An 8,465-nucleotide genomic window follows, 5' to 3' on the forward strand; every position below is an offset into this window, starting at 1 on the left:
TCGCAGGTTTGCAGTCTCCTATCTCTTATGGACATAGTTGCGATTGATATCAACTCTTTGTAAGACGGGGCCCATATTTACAGCGTTACGTCCAAAGACTCCAAACAAACTTACATCAATCCATAACGGCCCTCGATAAAGCAATGAATACTTGTTTTCACGAAGTGACGGTAGTGAGGAAAATCGTAACGCAAAGTGAATGCAATTTTTTTTCACTACCGTCACTTCGTGAAAACAGCGACGAATTACTAAAATTTATTTGACTTTGGTTAAAGATTCAATTTCTATAATGCAGACCTGTTTGTTAGCTGCTTTTGAACTGCAGTTACCGTATTTCCCCCTCATACATTCCCTCCAACCATCATGTAAAAAGTAAAGAAATCGCATGATTCATGGCATATAATTATTACAGTGCTTCATCAAGAGTCGATATCAAAACCAACTCAAGTCACGAGTCATACCTTTGTTAATGTAAAAGTCATGGGGTTCATGTATGACCTAATGGTTTATAATTATGATTGCAGCATGAGCTAAATACAGGATTATTATAAAGAATCTGAGGCAAAGTAATTATCCAATCCCTTTAAAATGTTCTCTGAAGGTGTCCACGGTGAGTGTGTATTCACAACTGAATGATTCACAGCATTAGTGAAAAGGTGTATTATTATTAACAATATTATTAATATAATTCTTAAGATTATCATCATCTTTAAGTTCATTCTAATGATTATTATAATTGTTATTACTATCATTATCATCATTATAATCATTACTTTCAAAGCTGTATTGTACTCTATTTAAAGATCGCCGACCCTGCAGGCAGTTCGATGACTATGTATGATCTCTGGAAAGATCGCGGGTCAACGGGCCCTGATGGCGAACCGAGGTTAGTTTTTTTTTCTCTCTGGATCAAGCTTTCCAAAAGGAATGAAATTCGAAAAAATTATCTTTAAGGCAATCTTAGAAGCTTTGTCCCTCGTCTTTTGAAATATGCGAAAATCACAACGACGTGTTACGTAATCCGAACATGATTTCTTTGGGACATACTATTAATAGTGTATTGAAATTGCCCTCGACTTTATTTTCGAAAGTCTTTGCCATTGACTAATGATGGCTAGGAATTTCTCAGAGTACACACGGAAGTAATTGTTTCTCAATTATAGAACACTGCTCCTTTGAAATATTGCGGAACGTTGACAGACTTGGAATGTCGTGTTCTTTATATGTGATTTTAAAGAGTAAAAATTCCAAAATACTCTGCAATTTTTAACCATTTATACTTTTGTAACAATTAATTTTACCCGGTTAATAGAATTTTAATACATTTTTTTATTTCAATTATTTGTTCACTATACTTTGGAATTTGTGAATATGTGGTGTCCAGGGGGAAGCACACATATCATTTAAAGTCTTTGCCTGCATGTATTCCGTCGAATACAATAATAGTATTATTGTATTCGACGGAATAGTTCTACTAGAATGTAATATAACTTAAGAGTAGAATCACTTTCACTCATTTATGTTCCCTTGTTATACGAAGTATACGGTTTACTATGGGAGGATGTGTAAAGCTGTGAGCGTATTGCCGTGCGTGGGGTATGTCGATGTGCATGTGGGTGTGTGTGTGTGTGTGAGAGAGAGAGAGAGAGAGAGAGAGAGAGGGGAGAGGGAGAGAGCGAGAGAGAGAGAGAGAGCGAGAGAGAGAGAGAGAGAGAGAGAGAGGGGAGGGAGAGAGAGATAAAGAGTCAGAGATAAAGAGAGGGAGAATAGCTGTAGCTGTTTATTATATGAACATTTCTGTTGAACAGTATAAAATGGATTTGTTGTGGGGGTTTCCTTTCCCAATATCTTAGCTTGTTTAATTAAGTCTTACTCTGTACCACCCTTTCATTACTGTAATATACTTTTTATTGGCTATTAACAACAGTATTTCGTATATAATTCAATTTATACCTGTACATTAAGCTATGTAACCTTGCTTTCATATTAGAAATTATGTTTTAATGCTATTATTGTAGAATTATGTCCAGAAGTATGTGTATTTTGCTTTTTTTTCTTGAATTCCTTGATAGATGTATGCCCACAATCATACAATTTCCTCACAAATGCGCCATTATTGTCCATTTTGACAGCCATTGTGCATTCACAAAATTTCACTATTTATTATCATTATTATTAATCTACGAATATAGTTATGACCCAGTTGTAGAATAATGATCATCGCTGTTTTATCTTGTCTCGAATAGCATTGGTACTCTTGGATCCGGATCGGACTATGCACCATTCTTACAGCTGGCAGGCATATCCGCGATGGATTTCACTTACACATTCGATAGGGTGAGTATAATACCTGTCGAAACATGCAAAATATATCAGTAAATACTTATTGATCGATTTATTAGGTGAATGATTTAACGGTCATTTATTGCTTGATAGGGACTGGTTTGGGGCTTACCTACTTTTGAATAATTAATATGATCACAATTTGTTTGGTTTTGTAAGGCCGGTATTGGTCTATTCCGTTAATCATTTTTTTATTTGGCGGTTGGTTGATTACTGAAATGGATTATTATCTATTCTTAATTTGTGACTGTTGAATCTAAAAAGGTCAAGTACATGAAATGAGTTTGTATGCATGTGTTGACCTGATTATTGATTCGTAATTTTGGTAGATTAATTAACTGATAAATTGCTCGATTGATTGATGGATAGAATAGTAACTCAATTGATTGATTACTTGATTTATTGATTGATTGAAGGATCAGTTAATAGCTTGATATATTCATTGGGTATTCTACTTGTTGTTGACTGATTGACCGACTGATATATTGATTGATTAATTTATCAGTTTATCAACTGATATATTGATTAAGGTATGAGTTGATTTGCTGATTAATCAGGAAATCAATTGCTTGACTATAGGATGATTGGTTTTATTGACTACTGTTTAGTTGCTTGATGATCGATCAATTGGGCAAAAAGAATTTCCATTTTCGGTTTAATAATATTTGGAGTGGACTAAAAGATTATTATTATTATTTATTATCATCGGTTGATTGATTTAATTACTTCAAAATTATCTTCCAAATACAATTATCAATGGATGCGTCTTTTACCTGTCAGTGCATTAACTCGGAAATATTAAGCCATGAACTTCAATCAAAATCTCGTTTTCACAGGTAGCGACGCCTGTTGCGTCCTACCCGTGCTACCACTCCGTATACGAGACGTACGAGCTCGTCAAGAATTTCTACGACTTCAAATACATCCTGGCGGCCGGCCAGCTTTACGGGGAGATTCTCCGGCAGCTGGCGGATAACGTCATACTTCCCATGGACCCGGCAGATTACGCAGACACGGTCAATGGTTACTGGGTGAGCCTCCGGGATGGAACTATCGGTGAACAGATGGCAGATTATGGCATCGATTTTAGTGAGTTATATTCCTTGGACCTATTATATGCCCGGTTACATTTGCGAGTATAAGTTCGATTAAACATGGTAAGGAGGCTTGTACGGTTATTTCTGCCTCTGGGCATACCTCCTGGTTGTATTCCGTTACCGCACATGTTCTCAAAATTAACTTTAGTAGGTTTAGGGGCAGAGCCCTGTTGGGGTCATGATTGCGGAGCCCCCGCAGACAGTCGAGTTATAGCAATTTGGAACCTTCAAGGAAGCCGTCTTAAGCGATAGAAACACCCACTGTCTAACAGAACAATCATATTGCTCCGGTTGTCTCATTTTCGCTCGCTGGACGTTTATAGCAGACGACAATCGGCGGATTAAACGACACTTGGTAGTGAATTTGTATGTGAGATTGCTTTGCTACAAATAAAATTCAACATTTCCATACCTTTAAACTATCATTGATATCTGATAATTAAACAGTTATTAAAATAAACCTACCAAACTACATAATACAATGAAATACTTGACTTTAAGTAGGGGGTTTTGATGTGGTGCACGGGGGGGGGGGTGCACAATTGCACCCCTCTGTAAATAATCGAATAGTCCATGGCGATCATGAATATTCATGTTTTTGCTTACCTCGGCAGAATGTTTGCTAATCTTCAATGGAAAAATTACGGTGGGGTTGTATGAAATGGACATAATGAACCGATAAGAACTGATCTATTATAATTCATGCTTCTTATCCTTCGTGTGCTTGACCTGAAACCTTACAATCGCTCGGCAAACTGAGTCCAAAGTTCGACTTGTTTCACATGTGTTATATAGCAAATGGCGAGGTTGCAACCTATTTTGATCAAATTACGGTGGGTGAACTTTCAAAAGTCATTGAGACATGAGGGTTCCAATGAAAGAGCTAGGGATAACGTACGTCGGGGTGGATGTGCTTTTTGTTTAACCAAAAGATGAATTGTTAACGATTTTTTTTTTTCGGGTAAAATTCCAAAGGCTAACATATTAGGCTGCTGACTCTGACGATAGGGGTCGTTGTGAAATGAGACTAAACGGAGCTATGTGTTTATACAACCAGAATTTGGGAACCACTCCTATTTTTACGAATGGTCACGGTCCAGGGATCCACTTTAGTGCCCTTGTAGTAGGTTTAGGGTAGATCTAGAGCCCCCGGACGCTCTTGTGTTTTTCAAAATTTAGACATTTCAAGATGGCCATCGCAAGCGATAGAAATAGTTACTATTTGAAATTGACACATCCCCCATCATTTCATTTGTATATCATATCTCTTTCTTTTTAAACACAATTCCATAGAACTATTTTTCGTACTGTTCCACTTTCGTCAGAAGTCTTCGTAGGCGTATCAGGACAATTACCCCCTGGGCAATCAACCCCCGAAAAAATACCCCCGGAAAATCTCACCCCCCCCCCCCCCCTCCCCCGAGGAAAAGAAGCCCATTTGGGATGTCCATTTTTTTACTGAAGTTGTGAGCTGGCAGTTTCAGGATGTCAGTACAGTCAAGCAAAGTAAAATGGGTGCTCTTAAGCTCTCTGAGTAGCGATTTCACAGTAGTTTTCCATTTCAATTAAGTATTCTTTGTAAGATCTCTCTTTCTCTCTCTCTCCCTCTCTCTCTCTCTATTAGAGTACATGAATACTGCAGTGGCAAACTTCACAGCCGCTGCCACAGATTTCAAAGCACGCCTTGAGGAGGTTAACAGAAACGAGTAAGCATTTGATAATATTAACTGTATTATGCAGATACACATTTACAGAGCCGCGTCCAGGTTTTTGTTAATAGGGGGGTGGGGGCACAATGCTTTAAAAAAAATTGAAAGCACAAAAGTGGAAAGATTATCAGATTTTTCAGGTGCCTTTTGGGTCCATATTTCAAAAATTGGGTCCATAAATTGGAACATGTGTATGATTTTTTAGCCGTAATCAACATGTTAAAGCTGTTGAATGATGTTCAATGATATGCGTTTTTCGATTGGAAATGATTAAACTTTCTGAATAATTTCGATCATTGACATTTGGGGATTAAATTTACTACTATTCAAATACTTAATTTAGACACGATTCCTTTTTCATGTCCCTAAATTGATTTGTCATTCTATTTTGATTCTTGTGTCTAGATTGTTGTTACCCGTAGGACTGCATTCTTTGACACGTCCCTTACTCTGCAACTGCAGAAATCATGCTAGGTCACTCAATATATTTTATTAATCTTTCTCTTTTTCCCCTCTGATTACTAGTATTTTAGCTGTACGTCGGATGAACGATCAGTTGATGTATCTGGAGCGGTCATTCATTGATCCTATGGGGCTCACAGGCAGACCCACAACCAAGTAAGTTTACAAATCAATCACATCCATTAAAAAAAAACATGTGGGACGAAAAGAAAATTAAAAGGTTGTCTGGCATCATTAACTTTTTGTCATGAGAGCATGCATGAAGCGATTATACATACAAAAAATGGTCTACTGATTGATTGACAGACAACATTATTTAAAGAGAGCTAGATTTTATTTTTACAAATGAGATATCTATACAGTCCTAGTCATGTCATAATTTAATTTTGTAATGATGCTTTGATTCAGGGTTCACACGACATTCGGGATTTCGTTCAGCAATTATATGGAGTTCATTTAAGTTCAGTCAGGATTTTCCGATATCTTAATTTTGCAATTTTTAGACGTTGTAAGGGGAGATAGAAACCTTGGACCAGCTTAATAAAATATGTGGACCCTACCTCCTCCCCCCCCCCCCCCCCCCTCCGAAAAAGAGAGATTATTATAATTTTCCATAAGCTTTATTCATGGAATGTTTTGTGAAGGGGTGGGGTCCTTTCACCTTTAAGGTTAGCCTAGTAGAATTGGATTAAATAGTTATATATCTGCTATTAATACAGCATTATACTGTGTCATAATGAACTGATTTAAAAACCATTTTTTCCACGCCTTCATCATTTCTTTCATTTCAGACACGTCGTCTTTGCACCCAGCAGTGCGAATGCGTACGCAGGCGAGAAATTCGCTGGAATCGTCGACGCCATGTATAACATTCAACCCAACGACGTCGAGCAGTGGAATCTCGTCAAAAAGGAACTCTCCATTGTGACATACTTCGTCCAGTCAGCGGCCAACTCATTAAAACCGGTTGCATAACAAGGATTCTACATGCAGCTGTACGTACTCACAGTTATTCGTCTTGGTCGGCGGCCAACTCGTTAGAACCTACTGCGTCATGAGGACAATAATACAATTTCAACAATCCATGACGTCACTGTCATTACGTCTCTCCAGGGCCCCGTCTTCAAAAGAGTTGATATCAATTGCAACTATGTATATAAGAGATAGGTGACTGCAAACTTGCGATTGATGTCAGGACTTGCTATTGATTGGGATCAATCGAAACTCTTTATAAGACAGGGCCCAGAATTACTGTCTCGCTGCCCGTTACACACGAAGCGTCATTCACTGACGCATGACTGAGTTATTAACTTGTGCACACGTTGCGTCGTCATAGGCTTGGTAAGCGCAAGTAATGATGCAATCGAAATGACTCCTCGTGTGCAACGGGAGTAAGATCTGCAAGTGTTGTTTGACTCGATAAAGCCATATGGCAAGTTAAAGTATTTGGAATTTTGAGTCGTTGAAATCACCATGATTAATGTGGATCTAAATCGATTTTTGATGAATAAATAATAAATAGATAAACAGATAAATGAAAAGAAAAATTAAAATCTTCAATAAAATAAATGATGATAAATTTCAACGAAGACGCTTTATATTGCAGTAATTGTATTACATTTGGTTATAGTTGCAACAGGAGTGATTTCATCATATTGAACATGTTCAATTTGAACCGTACCAGGGTAACCCATTCCTTCGAAGAGTGTTCAAGTTACTATGAAGAAAACGAATTTGCTGTAATGTAATATTCAAATTTATGAATGTTTCTTTCCTGGGTACCTAGTGACGAGTTATTCCATGAACCTCTTATTAACGAATGAACTACAAAACTTGGAATTCAGTCTGCAAACAGTACATGTTACTATGTCGGACAAGCCTTGGGCAAGCTTTCAGGTTGTCAAGAACAACCTTTGTTTAATAAGTATGCATACAATTTGAATAGGTTAGTAAACCGGTCTGTTTGGATGATAACTGGGGTATGTTGGAATACAGTAGATATGTAAATTGTCTGTTGTATTTTAGAATTCATTAGATACGTAAATTACCTGTTGTATTTTAGAATTCATTTAATATGTAATTTACCTGTTGTATTTTAGAATTCATTAAATACGTAAATTACCTGTTGTATTTTAAAATTTATTAGATTTCTAATTTACCCGTTGTATTTTAGAATCATTAGATATGTAAATTACCTGTTGTATTTTCTAATTCATTAGGTATGTAAATCGTCTGTTATATCTTAAAACTCATTCTTTAACTATTTCATTTCTTTTTTTATTTCTCTACCCTCTCTGTCCATGTTAGGACAGGTTCTGTCTCCTCGTTTATAAATATATTATCAATTATCATTGTGTTATTGTAATTTTTTTCGCAATTCGGCTTTGCCGCAATGAAAGTATTTTAACAAACCATTTTGACTTGAAAGTAATGTTAATATTCTGAATACGCCAAGTCACACCAACGAGACGGATACGAGACCGACTACCCACCGAACAAAAAAAAAATACCTTCACCATGTCCAAGGACCAATAAGAACTAAGAGTCGGTTTACCGGTGTGACTGACCTACTAGAGTGTCCCATAGCATAGAGTTTTGTTGGTAGTGTGATAAATTATATTGTCAGTAACCGTCGGTAAATAGGCTAGAATGATAACAGTGACTATCAATATTATTGTTGTAGTATCAGCATTATATTTCAAATCCCAAAGTTGTAATAAGTTGAACTTCGTTATATGTTTCTAATTTCACGTTGTGCATTATGCCTCAGTCACACCTTTGCGTATTTGGCTATAGTGTATTGCTGCGTATTTATGGTAAGTCGTTTTAACATTTATTCCTTTTTCTTGATATG

The 8,465-nt window shown here is 36.8% G+C and overlaps 1 long non-coding RNA gene across 2 annotated transcripts in view; it reads left to right on the forward strand.

The window, feature by feature from the left end:
• LOC755944 overlaps positions 1-8,091 on the forward strand; it is a 29,028-nt gene extending 20,937 nt beyond the window's left edge. For both annotated transcript variants that reach the window (XR_004062063.1, XR_004062064.1), the window contains exons 14-19: positions 804-886; positions 2,247-2,337; positions 3,180-3,432; positions 5,065-5,146; positions 5,675-5,767; positions 6,403-8,091. This is a non-coding gene — a long non-coding RNA (N-acetylated-alpha-linked acidic dipeptidase 2). The remainder of the gene's footprint in view (positions 1-803; positions 887-2,246; positions 2,338-3,179; positions 3,433-5,064; positions 5,147-5,674; positions 5,768-6,402) is intronic.
• The last annotated feature ends 374 nt before the right edge of the window (positions 8,092-8,465 follow it).

Source organism: Strongylocentrotus purpuratus, unplaced genomic scaffold, assembly GCF_000002235.5.
Source record: "Strongylocentrotus purpuratus isolate Spur 01 unplaced genomic scaffold, Spur_5.0 spur5_scaffold_7, whole genome shotgun sequence".
Lineage (NCBI taxonomy): Eukaryota > Metazoa > Echinodermata > Echinoidea > Camarodonta > Strongylocentrotidae > Strongylocentrotus > Strongylocentrotus purpuratus.